The sequence below is a fragment of the Talpa occidentalis genome, unplaced genomic scaffold (assembly GCF_014898055.3).
Source record: "Talpa occidentalis isolate TD23 unplaced genomic scaffold, MPIMG_talOcc4v2.1 talOcc4.6, whole genome shotgun sequence".
NCBI lineage: Eukaryota > Metazoa > Chordata > Mammalia > Eulipotyphla > Talpidae > Talpa > Talpa occidentalis.
The window spans coordinates 95,374,072-95,392,189 of record NW_023604972.1 but is presented as its reverse complement, the minus strand read 5'-3'; the positions used below and the strand labels follow the sequence as shown (position 1 = coordinate 95,392,189).

The following is an 18,118-nucleotide window of genomic DNA, read 5'->3' as shown; positions in this document are numbered from 1 at the left end:
ATTCCTCCAGCAACTAGTGATAACAAATGTGAATCCACCAGGGAAGCTCATTTGAGACTCAGTGCCTAAGGTTTTTACTGGGGTCTGGTCAAGCAGGCATGCTCTGCCTAGTATGTACCAAAATTTCAGACTCCTGAAGCAAAGCAGGTGTTCAGTTTAAACCATGTAGCCTGCACAGTGTAGGCACAGTGAGCCTTCACTTTGAAATGGCGAGAAGCCTTCTGAGTTCCTAGAAGGCAGCCAAGGGCCACCCCTGCACACAGGCCTTTCTAAGGAGGGTAAACTCAAGCCTGCCATGTTAATGCTTTCTGGCACTCAACAGTTAGACTAAGATAGTCCTTTCAGAAAGCATCCAAAAGCTCCATTCAGAACATAGAACTCTAGTATATTCCCTCATGTTCTTCTAATTGAAGAAACAATGGCATTTGCTATAATCTACTAGACTATTATGAAGTAATTTTCTATTTGTCACCTCAGAATATTTCCACTAATAGGAGTTCACAAGGCTTTTGTGAGACAACATGGAAATTCTGTATCAGGCTTTCTTACATAAAACTCTATTCCAAATTTCAAGCAGCTGATTTACAAATGAGATTTTTGAATAAAATCTACATTTAGGATTTTCTTACATGCATATGCAGAGAAGGAAGAAATTAGAGTAGATTCATTAATTGAGGAAGTCTCTAAGGAGGAGATTGAAATTGAACTGAAGATGGGAAGTGTGAGGAGAGAAGTTAAAAAAAAAAAAAAAAAAAAAAAGAGGACAGAAGATAGACCAGGGAAATAGAATAGCATTACAGAAAGTTAAGAGTGGGTGGGTTGGAGGGAGAGATAACTGTGGATTAAGCTCTGAAGCAAATGTAAACTCTGAATCACTCTTTGCATCATTGCCATTGAGACAAGATGCCTCATCTCTATATTTTCTGCTTTTGTGGATTCTAAAACTATTTACAAGACAGACTTACTTTTGTTAATAGTTTGTATGTATGAGGTATTAAGTATTATATATGTGTTTTATGTTTCCTAGGCTTAAACTATATAACTCACAGGGTTATTTTAAAGATTAAATATGTGACATTATGCAAAACTTCGCATGCTTGATGATTAATCATTTAAAAAACTGTCTCATCTTAATGAGTTAGATTAGGCATGTACTTAACTTTTAATTTTCATGAAGCTTGGAATCTCTGTTAGCAATATTAAGTGTCTTTTACAGTTTACTCTTACCTTTTCTTCTACTTCTCACTCAACATTGATACCAGGCCCTCTTGCTGCTAAGTCCTCCCATTTTGTAGTGTAGGCTTCTAGCATTCACATGTGCTGGCTTGGGTTTTCCTGCTTCCTCATATCATGTAGGATCCTCATTTGGCCTTTGTTTCCTGTGGCACAGTGCTCAACTCTTTGGAGATCAACTTTTATAAAAATGAATTCTCTATACTGTATTCTCCTGAAATATTTTTCAGGAGTTAAAATTGCATTTAGTAGGGTGGTCAAATCCAGAATTGAAAAACTGTGTAAGGGTTCTTTGTACTAATAAAGTGAAAATTCCCTGAGTGCCTTGTTTCTAGACTAAAGTTGCCTTGCATATTATAATTATGTATAAATACTTGTCTTAGTGTGAAAAGTTGAGTATATTCTCTAATTCTTTCAAATATAAGATACAGTACGATATACAAGGACATTAGAAATTCGGTTAATAGGACAAAATTCTTGGTTCTTGTAAAAATCTAGATGAAACATTATTTTAAACCAAATAATTAAATATTTCACTGATCACTAACAAAACCACCTAGGTATTAACAAATAGTTCAATAATTGGCTTATTTATTCCTTCTCACCAGATATTTTATATATATAGGAGACAAATGTATATATACATGTGTGTATATAGATATATTTCTCAAACTACCTTATGATCATAGAGACTGCTATAATATAGTTAATAAAAAAAATTAAGAATAGGAATGTTAGGTTTAGCATCTGGTGTTTTAACTTTAGTTAAGTGGGAAACTAAATTTAGTGAATTTGGATCTGAAATAAGAAGAGGTAGAAAATAAACATTGGTGGAAATTTCTGCAATGACAAGAGCATTGGGTAGGTTAATATGAACAAAAATCCCATGTTCTCTTTAAAAGCCAAAAAGGTATTTTATGGTAATAGTTTTATATCTATCACCGGTACTCTCTTATATTGTAAAAGTAGTTGGATGTGATGGGAAGCCACATTTCAAATAGAAAATGTGACAAAATATTTATTAAAGTGAATATTCTTTCATTATTAAAATGAAGGAAAACATATATGTGGGTAGCACCTCTTTGTGTGTTCGATGTAGTTGATTTTCAGAATAGTTCCCTGTTATTTATATTTTAAAATACCAATATTAAAAGAGAGAGTAATCTTTGTTATTTGAATTTTTAAATATCTATTAAAATTGTAATGTCTCTGATCAGATGTCTTTACAATCAAATCTCAATTATCATTACAAAATTTTTCTTATATGTGTCATGTCATTTGTATGTCTTCTGTAAATGAGAAATGCAAGTTTGAAAGAGTTATATACTGTGTAATAGAAGTTTAAGCAAAACATGAGTTTATCATGTTATGTTTAATATACACTGTTCTCAGGAGAAAGCTTGCTTTTTGTGAACTTAAAAGAATACATATTAAACTAGTTAAAAAATTTTAATGATTAAAATGAAAAGGTCTTATCCACTGTAAAATAAGATTTTAAGTGTAATTTCATCAAAGTAAAGAAGAATTAATTTTGTTAACTATTTTAGTTTTCAGATTTTACTAAAATATTAAAGGGAAAAATACTAGCTCTTAAATCTCAATCCCAGAGAGGAATACTTTTGTTATATGAAGATGGCTTTTTTTAGACAAAACAACCAGAGCTTTAAGTGAATACTTAAACTGAACTGATATACCAAAGGAAAAGCTATTTACTGTGAGACTCAATTTGTTAAGAAGCTCTTCAAAAACCAAGTAGGGGGGCCTCCCTGGTGGCGCAGCGGTTGAGCAGCGGTTGAGCGCTGGGTTGCGAAGCTGCCCGCAGCCTCTGCAGCGCCAGTTCGATCCCCGGCTGCTCCCCGGCCTCCGGAGGAGGGTCCCACATGGCGCACAGACCTCTCCTGCTGCCTGCTGCTCCCCTCAGCAGTGTACTTCGGTCCTTCTGCCTGCTCTGCTCCCTGCTCTGGCTCTGGTGAATTCTCTCACCCTCCCGTGCTTCCAACTGTACCCAGTGCTTGTATAAATAAATAAATAAATAAATCTTTAAAAAAAAAAAAAAACAAGTAGGGGATAAAAAGACCTGAGCTGAGATAGAAGTTATCACTGGTGAGGATATTGCTAAATATTTAGTAAACCATATATCTAAATCTCTGAATTTTAAAAATTTGGGGTGGAATTACAGTTAGAATTTCTAGCAAGAATAAAGTTTAATTCAATCAAGGTGTTTGTTTCTGAAGCAAGTATGAAGCCCATGTAATGGGAAATAAGGAGGAGACAGGGCACAGAGACTCTATTATCAAAGCTAGACTATTTTTTTAGGTTTTTTCTACAAAAATATAAGATGCACTTTATCGCCTGTACTCATATACTATAAAAAAAATTGTACTGTACTCAATTTTAGGCAACAAGTCGCTGTAAATGATAGATTTTCCCAGCAGAAATATTTTCCTTTGTTTTCTGTGGGGGAAGTAATCATTTTTTCTCTCTACTGTTTTAAAGGCTGAAATTGAATTGTTCAACTCAGTAAAGTTGCATTTGCTTTTACTGGATCTTTCCTCTTGGTTCTGAAGATTCCTGTTAACATGGTACACAGTCTCTGCAAAATTGCAAGGTATAAGATAACAGATTTGGGGAGCTAAAAGTGATTTTTTTGGATCACCTAAGTCAACACCTTCATTTTACAGTTAACCCAGATATCAGCTCAAACTTTCTATTCACCCCATGGTCTCTTTAATATTACTATATATCCTCAGGGATTATGTGCACATGGTTACTTCCAGCGTTAAATTTCTGACACTTAGAGAATCTTGATCTCACTGGCAATGTACCTCAACCTTTAATCCCTTTCTGTTTCTTATAGACCTCCACAGTAAATGCTGTGATTGAACTGCAATCAGTTGATGCCTATACATATCAAACCATTAACAGTCCTACTAGGACTGTATTTTTGATCTATAAAGTTTGTGCTTTTGCTTAGCCTTCTCTGGGAATATCTGGTACTCTGTGGAAAAGCAGAATATTTTGTATTGGGTCTGTATTTTTCTCTTCATTTTCAGATCTAAGATATGGCCTAAAGACCTCATTATGAGCATAATTTTGTTGAAAATTCCTTTAATCATTTCACACCTTAAAAAATAGGGTAGTGAGATAATGGTGGAACCAGAAGCTGATTATAAAATCAGCATTTGGTGTTAACATATGGTGTCATTGTATGCCCTTGCCTTCTATTCAAAAAGCAGGTTTTTTTCCCTCACCTACATGTGGGTTCCCCTCCTCCATTTAGGAGGCTCCCAGTTAAAATGTTTTCCTAATAAATACCTTGACATCGAAAACATACATACTTTAAATATAGTGCTTTAGACCTGAGAATAACTGTATAATTATTATCTGTAATAAGTGTTAGTCTCTTCCATCCTGAACCAACCTATCAGGATTACATAATTTTTAATACAGGGCAGAAAAAAACAATAAAATGTGATATGAACACACAGGATTGGGCCATTAGCAAGGGTCTTTTCCCAACTAAAAATTAAGATTTATAGTCTGAAATTGAAAGTAACATAGAAATCAACCTGTATTTATCTTTCTTCCCATGGGTCTGGCTCAGTAGGAACTCAGTAAATGTTCATAAGCTTGAGTTGAATCTGGAGTTAATATGGTTGATGGTCTTTTACTGTTCACTTGAGCAATGCCAAGGGTATGACTGAATGCAGGTTCTTCACTGTTTAGGATATATTGCTGTGATTCCTGTTTTTTCCCTACCTACTAGCACAACCTCTTTTCTTGCTCAGACAGGTAAATCCTGTCCAATTGCTGTATAGTTAGATGGATTTCCTCCAAAAAAAATTTAACAGCGGTAAATCATTTCTATAGCCTGCTTTAATATCTTGCATCATAGAACTGTAATTTAATAGAAATACAGGAGTTTTTATTCCTCAGAAAAGCCTCTTTTCCCAACCTTATTACCACCCTTTCCCTACAATTCATGTTTTTAAAGCAGAAACCAATAGGTAATAATTTTTGTTTTATAGAAACTTCCTGCAAGACCTATTGAAATTGTAAGCTTTCTCAATATAGTAAATATTATTTATAGAACATTAACACCTTAACTGAAGGGCTAGAGGGCAAACAAAACTGAATTTTAAAGTCACTGCCAAATTAAGATCAGAAATTAAGATAGAGCAACTCTTAAAATTTAAAAAATGTGTTTACTGGTATTTTTATGAATATACCTATGGTGCAAAGGAGGTCTATTTATAGTGTATTGTTGTGAATTTAATGACCATATGTTTTAATTAATTTGAAAACTGTTGCTGGCAGTTGGTCAGAACAGGAACTGGCTAAACTATTTACCAGGTAGTATCCAGGGGCTGTTCGACAGCTTCCTTTCCTTTATCTGATTATATAATGTGTGTGTGTACTCGGGGCCAGGTGCTGTTTTCACTGTCAGCAAATTGAAACTATATAGTAGAAACCAAAGTTTTAAAAACGGAGTATTTCCACTCCTATTTCTACAGTGGATGAGGATAGAACAAGGTCTGTACGTTTAATCTAATGTGATCCATCCTTCCTTCTTTCGTCAGTCCTTCTCTTACACCCTGACACTCAGAACTACTACTACACTAATTTTTCTCTGTTGTCCTCATAATTGATTTTATAGTTCTTATTAGGATGACTTCCCAACATCACCTCTCAAGCTTTAGCCTTACATCTCCAGTTGTTTCCTTGAATATGTTTTTGGATGTTATTCTTCCGCTTTAAGTTCAATGTTTTAAAAATAGTTAAATCATCCCATTTTAGGTCAAACCTAAACAAACAAAAATTATAAAGAAAACACTAAGAAACTTGTTTTCCCTTTCTATTTTCCATAATTCTATTTCTGATAATGATTTTGCTTCTCGCATTCTATGACTTGAAACTTCAGGCTAATTCTTCCCTCTTTTTCTCTGCCTGTGCCTCCAAACTATCTTTCTCTTCTTACCACCTTCTTTGCTACCAGACTAATAATATAGTTCCTCAATAATAGGCTGATCAAGTAATTACTCAAAAATATTTAATGATTTCTTGGTGCTTTTAGGAAGAAATCCAGATTTCTTTACCTGGCATTGTTTCATGTTCATCTGCTTTTATTTTCTGTATTATGTTTCTACTACCATCTTCTTCAGTCAAGTTTCCCTGCATATTGTCTTGTGAATGCGTTAAAACTGTGCTTAAACCAGCTCACCTTTCTCAGTCACATGGCCTTGGAAATGTTTTTGTAATGATCAGACCCCCTCTCTTTATGTTAAACATAATATTTCCTTTGACCCTAGTTATTATTTTCTTCATACAAGTCATTCTTTATCCCTTCATAGGATACTTATCTTTTACTTCCTCATCTACAGCAATGGCTAATAACAAAAGTAAATTTTAATTTATTGGCATAATTCGTTAGTACTATGTGGTTATAAGTTTCTAGTGCCCAGCACAATGCTTAATATGTTCATATACATACGTAATATAAACAGAACAATTAATGATTTTGCTCTTTTTACTTTGAATGAAAGACAGTAGTATAAACACCAAGAGAAGACAATGCTATTGGAGTCAGATAGATAAATCTAAGTTTATGTCCAGGTTCTGCTATTTAAATGCCATGTGACTGTGTAGCATATGCACTATGTTAATGAAACTCTGAAGTTCATTTCCTGAACTTTTAAACAAAAGGGAGGGAGGGAGGAAGGTAGGCAGACAGACAGAGACAGACATACACACAACTTTGAAATGAAATATATTTTCTAATGTTATATTGCAAAAGAGCAATAAAATTATTAAAAGTATATTAAGAGAATATATAGTATACATATAGGAACATTTAAGATAATATAAGGATGGATAAAGGAAAATACTTCTAGATATTTCATATAATCATTTAAATTCTTGAATTTTAGCTGAAGAGACTATGAGTAAAGAAACAGAGTATCTCATTAGTATTTCCCTGAGCTACAGAATAGCAAGCACTGTGTGTGAAAAACCACCAAAGAATAGAAAAAAAAAAATGAAAAGCTCTACAGCAAGAAAAGAATGATCATAGATATAGATTATTCCTTTTCATTTTTGCTACCAGTTTTTTTATTCTTTACCTTGACTATATTTTATAAATTTGTGATTTACTTTTGTAATTTCACAATCTTACTCTACTTTTCTCTATATACATTTTCATTTTCTTTTTTTTTTACATTCCTCCATATTTGCCTTTCCCTTTCATTGCTGTCCATTCATTCCTCTTCTACTCCTTACCTTTGACCCTTTTTTCATTCCCATTCAATTGTATATATTTTAAAAATTCCATAGGCAATATATTAATTTAGTAACTTTATAATAACTTGTATTTTCTAATTAACATAGCAGGTCAATGTGGTTTGTGATGTTACTCTGATTGTTTCCATGCACTCACTCAGAAGGTAGTCATTAATGTGAGTACCTCTGAATTGTTATTTTTCTCTAAATGTGTAATTGCTGAGTAAAGGAAAATTTTAATCCAAATGAGTAATTATAATTATAATTATGCTCTTTTTATATTTTTTAAAAGTTTAAGTGTACTGTTGGTCTGTATACCTGTGTTTAATCCCACTTGAACCATTAAAAACTGTCTCATATTGGGCAAGTTACTTTATTCTGCTTGATCTTTTCCCCTCTCTGTTAAATGGGGCTAATAATATATATTTAGTTGAGGTGTTAGTAGGATTAAATATGATAATTCATGTAATGTTTTTAATACAACCAGGTGTATGGTAAGCACTTAATATTAGTTGCTGCTTCTACTATTGCTGATAATGAATGTTTACTACTATTTTTATTAAGTTACATTGAATTTTAAAAGTAAATCTCAACATAAGGCAAAAAGGTGAAAACAGGATTAATGATTTATGTGGGATTACTATTAAAATTTTTGACTTAAAAGTTACATGGAAATTGTGATTTTTTTATATGGGAAATATAAATGTTTCATTGGTTTTCAAGACAAATGACTATGCTTTTCTTCTTTGTTCTTATATTTTCCTTTTGTATTTGCAAGGAATTAAACAGGATATATGAGCCTTTTTCTTCCCAGTTCTCAATGTAAGCTAGTAACTAATGGTCGCTGTTACGTGTGATTTGATAGACACTTAAAATTAATAGTTTTTTCTATACAAGATTATTTTTCTTTTGAAGAAATTATATTTTATTTCCTCTATAAATAATTTTCAAGTTTTAAGTAATCTTTAATTGTGGGGAAATTTTTCACTGAGGGCATAGGAACTGATTTGATATATGTACATATAAAGATATATGTATATAGATAGACAAGATTTATGATAAAAAAAGAAAAATAGTATTCTTAGTGCCAGTGAGTCAGCAAAAATATACAGCTTTAAGCAACAGGAAAAGGAAAATAAGATTAGCATGATAAAGTAACAGTGGAAAATTGAACACCGTACAGATTAATGTAGCTCCATGTTCCTTCCTTACCAATAGCAGAGAATGATTTTCTCCTGCATAAATGCCTGGAGTCAGCATAGACACAGGCGACTCCGGATTTACAGCAAAGGCAGAAAAAAAAAAAATACATTCCAAATTGGACTCAAATACATGCACAGGTGGAGGTTAGGAGTTCCCAAAGTCAGTGTGAACCTAAACAGCAGACTAGGGTGGAACCCACAATGTATGGCCCAACAAGGGAATCGTGTGAGGGCAAGGCCAGGACTCTGCCTCTGCCCCTGGTTACCTGTGCCATCAAGATTTCCTTCCTCTTTCAATCAAGTATATAGACTTCTTTGATTGGTGGTTAAACCACAGCTTTGAAATATGGCAAATAATTCTGTGCACACACACCCACAGAGTCTTTTTTGTCTCTCCATTAATACTGAGAGGACTTAAATCTCATTTAAAAACCTCCTTCAGGTGTTCATTAGAAACACATGAATCTAGCTACTTCGATGTAAAGCAGTTATATTTAGATCTCTGGTTAGTATCCTGCTTGAATAGCCAAACACATTAAGTTTGTCATCAAACGCAAGGGGTAGTGAAGAATAATTTCAGTGTACTTTTAGACAGTGCTATCTTGTCAAAAAAAAAAAAAAATGATTGCATTGCATTTGGGAAACTATTTGAGAGAAGATGTTTACAGTTTAAAGTTTCTGTGCACTGATTTTTAAGAAAACAAAGGAATCTCTATCATTGCAAAAACAAACAGTAAAGCCTCCTTTAATTAATGTCCAAGGGGGAAAGCAGATTTATGTTAAATATCTAGTCAGAGTATAGCTGGAATGTTAATTCTAGGCCATATTTATGACACATCATACATGCATGATGTGTGTATTTTTATGTGTACATGCATAGTTAATATAAGTGTTATGTAATCAGTGTACAGAACATATCTTTTTATAATATAGTTTAATGGTTTTTATTTTATTGTCTTTATTGTATTGTTGGCAATATTTACTTTGAAGTTAAGACTAAGGACAGGAATACATTCCTTACAATTCTTGTATGAAAACACAGTCCACTTTATGATTACTTACTTTTTAGTTCTAAATTAGTTAGGATTCATGGTCAGTAGCTGAAATTCAGAGACCTTCAATAAGAAAGAAGATTTTACTCACATAACTGGACTGATATGGTGGCCCCATTAATATCAGAAAATTATACTTCTCTTGTCTCATTAATGTAGCAGTTTCAACGTACATTTCCCATTTAGTGGTGCACTTTTACTCACAGTCTTGTCAGGTCTAAAGAGCCCTTCCACTGAATGAACTGACCCAGAAGTTGTACATAGCACATAAGGCTCAGATGTCATTGGCTAGAACATACTCAAATGTAATATCTAGCTATCTGAGAAGCTGGGAAATAGAGTATGTAGCTACATGAACATATGTTCAATTGAAAATTTCTATAATTTGTAATAAGAGAAGGGATATGGGGGCTGGGGAGAACTAGAAGTTACTGTTAGAAATATATTGAGGCCAGGGCCTCCCTGGTGGCACAAGGGGTTAAGCACCACACTATGAAGCAATCCACAGCCTCTGCAGCACCAGTTCGATCCCTAAGGCCGCCAGGGAGCAACCCACATGGTGCAGCGGACCTCTCCTGCCTTACCTGCTGCTCCCCTCAGCAGTGTGTTTCAGTTAGTCAGTCTGTTCTGTTCCCCACTCTGTCTCTGGTGAATCCTCTTGCCCCACCCCCGCATCCTGGCCTGTACCCTAGCTCTTGTATGCATAAATAAATAAATCTTAAAAAAAAATGTATATTGAAGCCAGAAACAAGAACTGACTTGCTATGGAAAATATAAATGACTTTATGATAATTATCCAGAAAAGACAATAAAAAATCAGGTTTTAAAACATTAAAATAGACTTCAGATAACGTTTGATAAAATTTCTCATTTCTATGTATTAGAAAGGAGATGTAGAAATGTGAAGTGTTTTGCCAAGTTCAGACATCTAGTTTGGTAGTAGAGTTCACCTAAATCCCAACCGGAAGCTTCTTTTAGTTGACTCTAGAGCAGAAATTCCAGTCCTATCTTGTTGCTTAACCTCTGTGTGTCTCTGTTATCCCTATAATAGGGATAATAATGTTATTTAACTCAACTACTGGTTATGAGAATTTAATGAGTAACTATATTTGACACCTAGAATAGTACCTAACATATAGTAAGTGCTGTGCGTGAGTTATACGTAGTATTTATTGAAATTCTAGCAGGTCAACCTCAAATATTCTCTTGAGTATAAAATTAGTACAGAAAAAATAATGTTTTGGGATTTTTAAGATTTTGAGAGTAGTAGAGGCTGATAATTATTCTATAAAGAATGACTAGAAAGAAAAAGCAGCCTGACAGAGGAAAAGACCGTGCAGTTTAGCATTGGGTAGTCTGAATGTTAATATGAACTCAACTCCACTAATTATGTAATCTGAAACTGAGACTACTGTAATCTCTCTGGGGAGATTATAAAAAGAAACCTCAGTTTCCTCCTTCACATAGGAGCAATGAACTAGAGTATCACAGTTTTCTCTATAGCATCTCAGGTCTGATGTGAAGGTATGTGGTGTTTGTACTGAATTGACAAGAATACAGAGTTCCAGAATTCTTTTTTTTTTTTTAAAGATTTATTTATTTATACAAGCACTGGGTACAGTCAGAAGCACGGGGGGGGGGGGGGGTGAGAGAATTCACCAGAGCGGAGAGCAGAGCAGGCAGAAGGACTGAGGTACACTGCTGAGGGGAGCAGCAGGCGGCAGGAGAGGTCTGTGCGCCATGTGGGACCCTCCTCCGGTGGCCGGGGAGCAGCCGGGGATGAAACTGGCGCTGCAGAGGCTGCGGGCAGCTTCGCAGCCCAGCCCTCAACCGCTGCGCCACCGGGGAGGCCCGAGTTCCAGAATTCTTGCACAAATTCCTCTTTTACCAATCCTTTCTCCCTCATCACTTTATAGAACACTGTCCCAGAGTCTAGAGATTGTATTTTCTTCAAAATCTGCTTTGCCTGTTATTATGCTAGCTTGCTTTTGCTCAAAATGTCATTTTTTCTGTCTTTTTACTTTCAAATTTTGTACATCTTTGTATTTAAGACTTATTTCTCAGTATTGGCATATAATTGGAGTTTTAAAAAAATCTAACCTCACAAGGTTTTATTCTTATTCTGTTTACATTAATATAAATACTAATATATTTTGAGTTTAAATCTACCACTTTACTATTTTCTATTCATTCTCCCCATTTTGTTTCTTTCCTTTTTTCTTGTTTTATTTAAATTTCATTTTTTTCTTACAGCATCCCTCCTGCTGCTTCCTTTCATTAGTTTGTTATATTTAAGTTTCTATTTCTTTTTATGTTTGTTCTTTTTATGAATGGACTTTTTTTGGTCTCCCAAGAGACTATACTATGATCTATTCAAGTATAATACATAGTAGTTGTATTATCACTTTCTAGAATATGAAAAAACCTTTCATTTAAATATATTTAACAACTCCTCCCCTCTTAAATGCTTTTTTAAATTTTTATGTATAGTTTATCCTCCAAGAGGCATCATTATAGAAAACATTCCTTACCGCAACTCTGGCTTCCTTCTTAAAACTTTGTCTTTCAGGCTGAAGAACACACTTTCATTAATATATCATCACACAAATATATATTTGTGTATATGCTGGTGATAAATTCTCAGTTTGTGTTTGAAAAATGTCTTTATTTCACCTTTTCAAAAGGACATTTTTGCTAGATGTAGAATTCTAAGTTGACAGTTTTCTTTCAGTATGTTAAGATAACAATTTTTATAGTGTGCTCTGGCTTCTATTGCTCTCTTGAAATTTCAGCTGCTAGTCAGTACACTTGTGCTTTTTTTTGGTTGCACCTTTTCCTGACTGCACTTAAGATTTTTTTCCCCTTTGGTTTTCATCAGTTTTTACTATCATGTGACTTAGATATTGTTTTTGTTGTACTTATCCTGGTTACTCCAACCAATCATTTTTAAATCTGGAGGATAATATCTTTTAGTTTGGAAAAAATTCTGCCATTTTTTTTCCTTCAAATGTTGCTTCTGCTTGTATTTTTAATTTTTTTTTTCATTCTTGGATTCCAAGTAACTGTATTCTAGATATTTTTACCATATGCTATATATTATTGTGCCCTTTTCTATATTCTCTGCCAAGCCATCTCTTGACATTGGCAAAAGCCTTCAGCACAAAATTGCCCACAAATGCCAGGCTTCATGGCACTCTCAGACACTCTGAACAGACATTCCTGGTTGTGACTCTAGAGTTTTTTACTAGCTCTGGTGCCTTCAGAAAAAATTTTTTTAATTATCCAATTTTTGAAAATATATTTACAAGACAAGTAGAATGGATCTAAAGTACCTAGTTTATTATTCTGGAGGTGAAACTCATGAAGAATATATTTCAGTAATCATGGTGACCGATAATTAGTACTTTTAAGTGCCTGGTATAGTTTACATGTACTATTTCATTTCATTTTTACAATATTTACTATCAAGTGAATACTATTCCTGTTACCACATGTTCAGAAACTAAGACATAAAGAGTCACAGTACACATTTAATGTAAGGAAAAGTTAAATTTTGGCCTTTAGACTGTCTAGCTCCAGAAACCACAGTCTTAACCAGTGCTTTATACAATAAAGTACATGACAACTCACTAAATCCATGATAATAGCAAATAAGTTTGTGATTTATAATTTTGAGTATATCTTTTATTATTTTTATATAACTTTTAAGCCATTCAATGTATATGTACTTCACTTTTATATTAGCACAGAGGTTCTCAAAATTTAGTGTATTAGTTATTTTTTTAAGAGCCCCTTTGGCAAAACAAGTGAAAAACTATAGGTAGTTAAGTCCAAACAAATAACTGTCCATGACCTAATAATTTAATAGTTACTTAAAAATAATGTACAGAAATTGAAAGAAAAAAGGCAATTTTAATTTCTTTTAAAAATAATCATTGTTAACAGTCTCTGATCACTTGTTGGGTATTGCATAGCTGCTCAAATCTTAGAATTATATTGGACACTACCACCTTCATTTCCTGTTTCACATTGATTTTAATGCAGTCAATGTCAAACTGTGAACTGGCTGGATCAGTGACTGTTCACATAATAATGAACATATGCTTCTTATTCTTTTGTTTCCCTTGAAATTCAAGATATCCCATGGCACAAGTTTGTGGATTTTGGTATTAGCATGTTTGTTTTTGGAGACTATAAGTTTGAAAAAGCCACTTAGCCGCCAGATTCTGAGTTTTCTCAGGGAGTAAGCCTTCATTTTTCAGAAGAAAATCCAAGCATCACAGGTATTGATAAAAAGTTCAGTCTCAATAGGTTTTGTAAAGGTAATTTACATGTTAAAACATAAAAGGGATACTTCAGAAAAAGAATCTTGTTAATCTTAACAATAAATCTATATGCTTTTGTTTACATCTGTCTAGGGGTGATGAGCAATGGTTTCTTTTTGTCTATTCACAGCAAACAGTTGTATGCACATCAGGTAGATATCTATCGCAGATTTATGTGGAAGCGGGGAAAAGAGGCTGTCACCATGATTATTTTTCTTATGATTGGGAATGTAGGATTGGGCTACCAAGTCATAGACGTGATGGGTAATAGAAAGTGGGGGTGATAGAAGTATATACATTGCATCTTTATCCTAAAAAACAGTTATGTGACACAGTCTCTGGTATGGCATTGTCTAGTTGGAATGGAGTTTTAGATTTTCTAGAGATGAGGCAAGTTAAGTCAAATTTCAGTTGATGACTGTCATCTTACCTAATAAGATAGCTCTACAAAATGAAGGTTTCCCATATACTTCTATGATTGCTAAAGTTTCTTTTCAACTTCAAAACATTTTGATCCAATGATTCACCTAAAGTCCTTGCTGTATTCTTTATATCAATAGGCTATTACTTTATTGCTATAATTTATCTGTAAATTTGTAAATCTAATGTAAATAAGCTACCTTCTTAATGACTATTTAAACCTCCCCTTGTATTTATCCATGGAGCCATAAAGCTTACTGACATGCCTTCCCAGGATATGGTCTTTAACTGGGAAGCATATCTTAAAAGATAATTACAGTCTTCAAATGGGATAATTCATGTGGTTTAGAAGTTTCCACAAAGGAATTTGTTGGCATTAGAAACCAAAACAGATTTATTTTTCAATGCATATTCCTAAGATGCTAATGTTAGATGTTACTATAAATGAAGAACATTCTTACAGTTATCCAGATTTATTTTAAGGTTTAAAATAAATTTTCCTGGAAACCCATTAATTCATATCCTTTTAAGAGTACATTTGTACTGGGCCATCAGAATGATGTGAGTAGAATGTCCTGTTCATAATTGTCTGGTGTGATACTATGCATAGAGACGATAGTTGATTTTTCCAAAAAATGCTATTTTTTTTTTTTTGCAACTTTTGCAACTAATCAATTTGTGGTAAGAGTTAGAAAGCACAGACAAGTATGAAATTTATTTTGACTTGATGCATTAGTATGATTATTTAAAAGCCAAATGAATGCCTTATTTCACATTTTAAAAAAATTTTTATTCGCACTATCTTTAAAATTTCAGTTCCTTTTAGTTTGTTAGAATTGTAGTAGGAAAAAGGCATCCAGCGAGTAGGAGCATTATGCCTACAGGAGTTACTGACATGTAATATTATTAAATACTTCCATTTATTTTACTTTAAAAATCTTTAATAACTAAAAAAGAAAGTCTTCCATGTACCTAATTAGACCAATGTATTTGAAAAATTTTAAAAGTTATAACCAAATTAGCCAGTTACATAAACCAAATTTATATTTAAGTCAAAAAACAAAGTGGGGAGGGAGCACAGTAGAGTCAGGTAGTGGACTATAGGTGCTTTTGTTGTGGGGGCAATAGGTCATAGCACTTGAAGAGAAGGGGATCCTCTACTCCTTAAATAAAAACAATGATGTAAACCAACTTTACCTCATTTAAAAAAAAAAAAAAAAGTAGGGCCTCCCCTGATGGCGCAGCGGTTGAGCTCTGGGCTGGGAAGCTGCCCGCAGCCTCTGCAGTGCCGGTTCTATCCTGGCTGCCAGGCCAGGGTCCCACATGGCTCGACAGACCTCTCCTGCCACGCCCGCTGCTCCCCTCAGCAGTGTATTTCATCAATCTGCCTGTTATGTTCCCCACTCTGGCTCTGGTGAATTCTCTCACCTTCCCGCACTTCTGACTGTACCCAGTGCTTGTGTAAATAAATAAATCCTAAAAAAAAAAAAAAAGTAAAAATGTAGACATTTGGCTAGATAGCAGCTCTTTAGGGAAAATATAACTGGAAGCTTTTGGTAATTATATGTTAAACATAATATAATACTCCACTATTGTAAGAAGGAACAATTAATTCCACACTAATTAGTTTTTGTTTGTTTTGATTTCCTCCAGGGCACGGCCCTTTAAGGAGATGTTGAGTAGTCTAGATGCCTTTGAGGGCAACAAAATGTCTTTTCCTCCCTGCACACCCATCCTCAAGATCTTGCTAATGCCATCCTCCTCCCCCAAAAGAAATTTAAAAAACTAAGAAAATCAACCAAGTTTGTGTTTAAAACCTATAGGTCAGTGTGTCAAATCTTGATTTGTAGCAGAAACTAAATAACTGCTATTTATCTTTGGCATAATTGGACAATTAATAACGAGACAAAAATATAAAAAAAAAAAAAAGAGTAGAAACTATTTTATAAAAGAAACTTTCAAGGGGGAGAGGTGAGGATGGAGGAGAAAGTGAAGTGGGAAGAGAACATTCTGGGAGGGTGTTTGGGTGGGATTTGGTGTTGATTATGGTGTGGCAGTAACACCTGAGGGGGAGAGCCTACACCTCTGAAACACGAACAACATTGTAAGCCAGTGTTACCTTAATTAAAAATATTTAAAATAAGAAAATTAAAATTAGAAAAAATCCCTTTAAATACCCTGTCTTATTTATATATTCGGAAGTAACCGTTATTGAGAAGTGTCATATAATAATGAATTAAAGGAACTGAACTTATTTGCAATGAAGAAAAACAGATGTGACAGTTGTCTTTAAAAAAATTTTAGAGGACCTCCCTGGTGGCACAAGGGGTTAAGCACTTCACTGTGAAGCAATCCACAGCCTCTGCAGCACTAGTACCATCCCCAGCCAGGGAGGTGACCCACATGGCGCAGCATACCTCTTCTGTCTCGCCTGCTGCTCCCCTTAGCAATGTATTTCAGTTAGTCTGCCTGTTCCGCTCCCTACTCTGCCTCTGGTGAATCCTCTCACCCACCCCTCGCATCTCTGGCCTGTACCCCAGCTCTTGTATGCATAAATAAATAAATCTTAAAAATTTAGAGCTATCAAATATAAGAGCAATAATTGCGAAGGGCAGAAGTTTCAGGAAGATACAATTTGGCTTATAACAAAGATCCACCTAATGGTCATATCTGTCCATGGAAACACTCATGTGTAGATTAAAATGATAATATGCTGGATTTCATTAGGAGGAAGTGGAGAGGCAATGATTTAGGATTATGATTAGGATTTTATCCAAGATCAACCCCTAATAATACTTCATTGAGTTACTTTAATGATAAACAACATAACATTTTTCAAAAACTTCCAATAACATTTTATCTTTATATCTTTTGTGGGTCACCCTACAAGCATATGATGTAACTATGCTCCTCAGCCAGATGCCCCTGTGCTTGCTTTCCCTATACAACCACACACAGCATCTTTACTTGGTAAGCAAGGTGCTTAGAACAATTCTTTCATCTACATGTTATAGTTTTAATGTACATCTTTCACCTCTTTGGTTCATTTCTAAATATTGCATACTGTATCAAGTTATTATAAATGAAATTCTTAATTTCCTTTTTGGATAGTTCATTGCTGGTGTATAGAAATGTAACTGATTTTTCATGTTGGCTTTGTATATTATCAGTTTACTGGATTAGTTTCTTAGTTCTAACAGTTTGTTGGAATCCTCAGGGTTTGCTCTGTATAAGGTCATGTCATCTGCGAACAGATAAGTTCCTTTCCAGTTTGTATGACTTTTATTTCTTTTTCTTGTCTAATTGCTGTAACTAGAACTTCCAGTACTATGTTGAATACAGTGTCAAGAATCTTTTTCTTGTTCCTAATCTTAAAAGAAATGTTTTCTGTTTTTTTACCACTGGAGTATGTTAGTTATGGAATTATTATATATGATCTTATGTTCAAGGACATTCCTTTTCTACCTAGTTTGTTGAGTATTTTTGTCAAGAAAGAATGTTGAATTTTGTTAAATGCTTTTTTGTTTCTATTAAGATGATCATGATTCTTGACCTTAATTCTGTTAACATGGTATATCGTACTTACTGATTTGCATATGTTGAACTATCT

The 18,118-nt window shown here is 34.1% G+C and overlaps 1 protein-coding gene across 5 annotated transcripts in view; it reads left to right on the top strand.

Moving 5' to 3' along the window:
• Positions 1-18,118, top strand: part of SSBP2 (single stranded DNA binding protein 2) — a 258,475-nt gene that overhangs the window by 123,927 nt on the left and 116,430 nt on the right. The gene's annotated exons all lie outside the window — the stretch shown is intronic.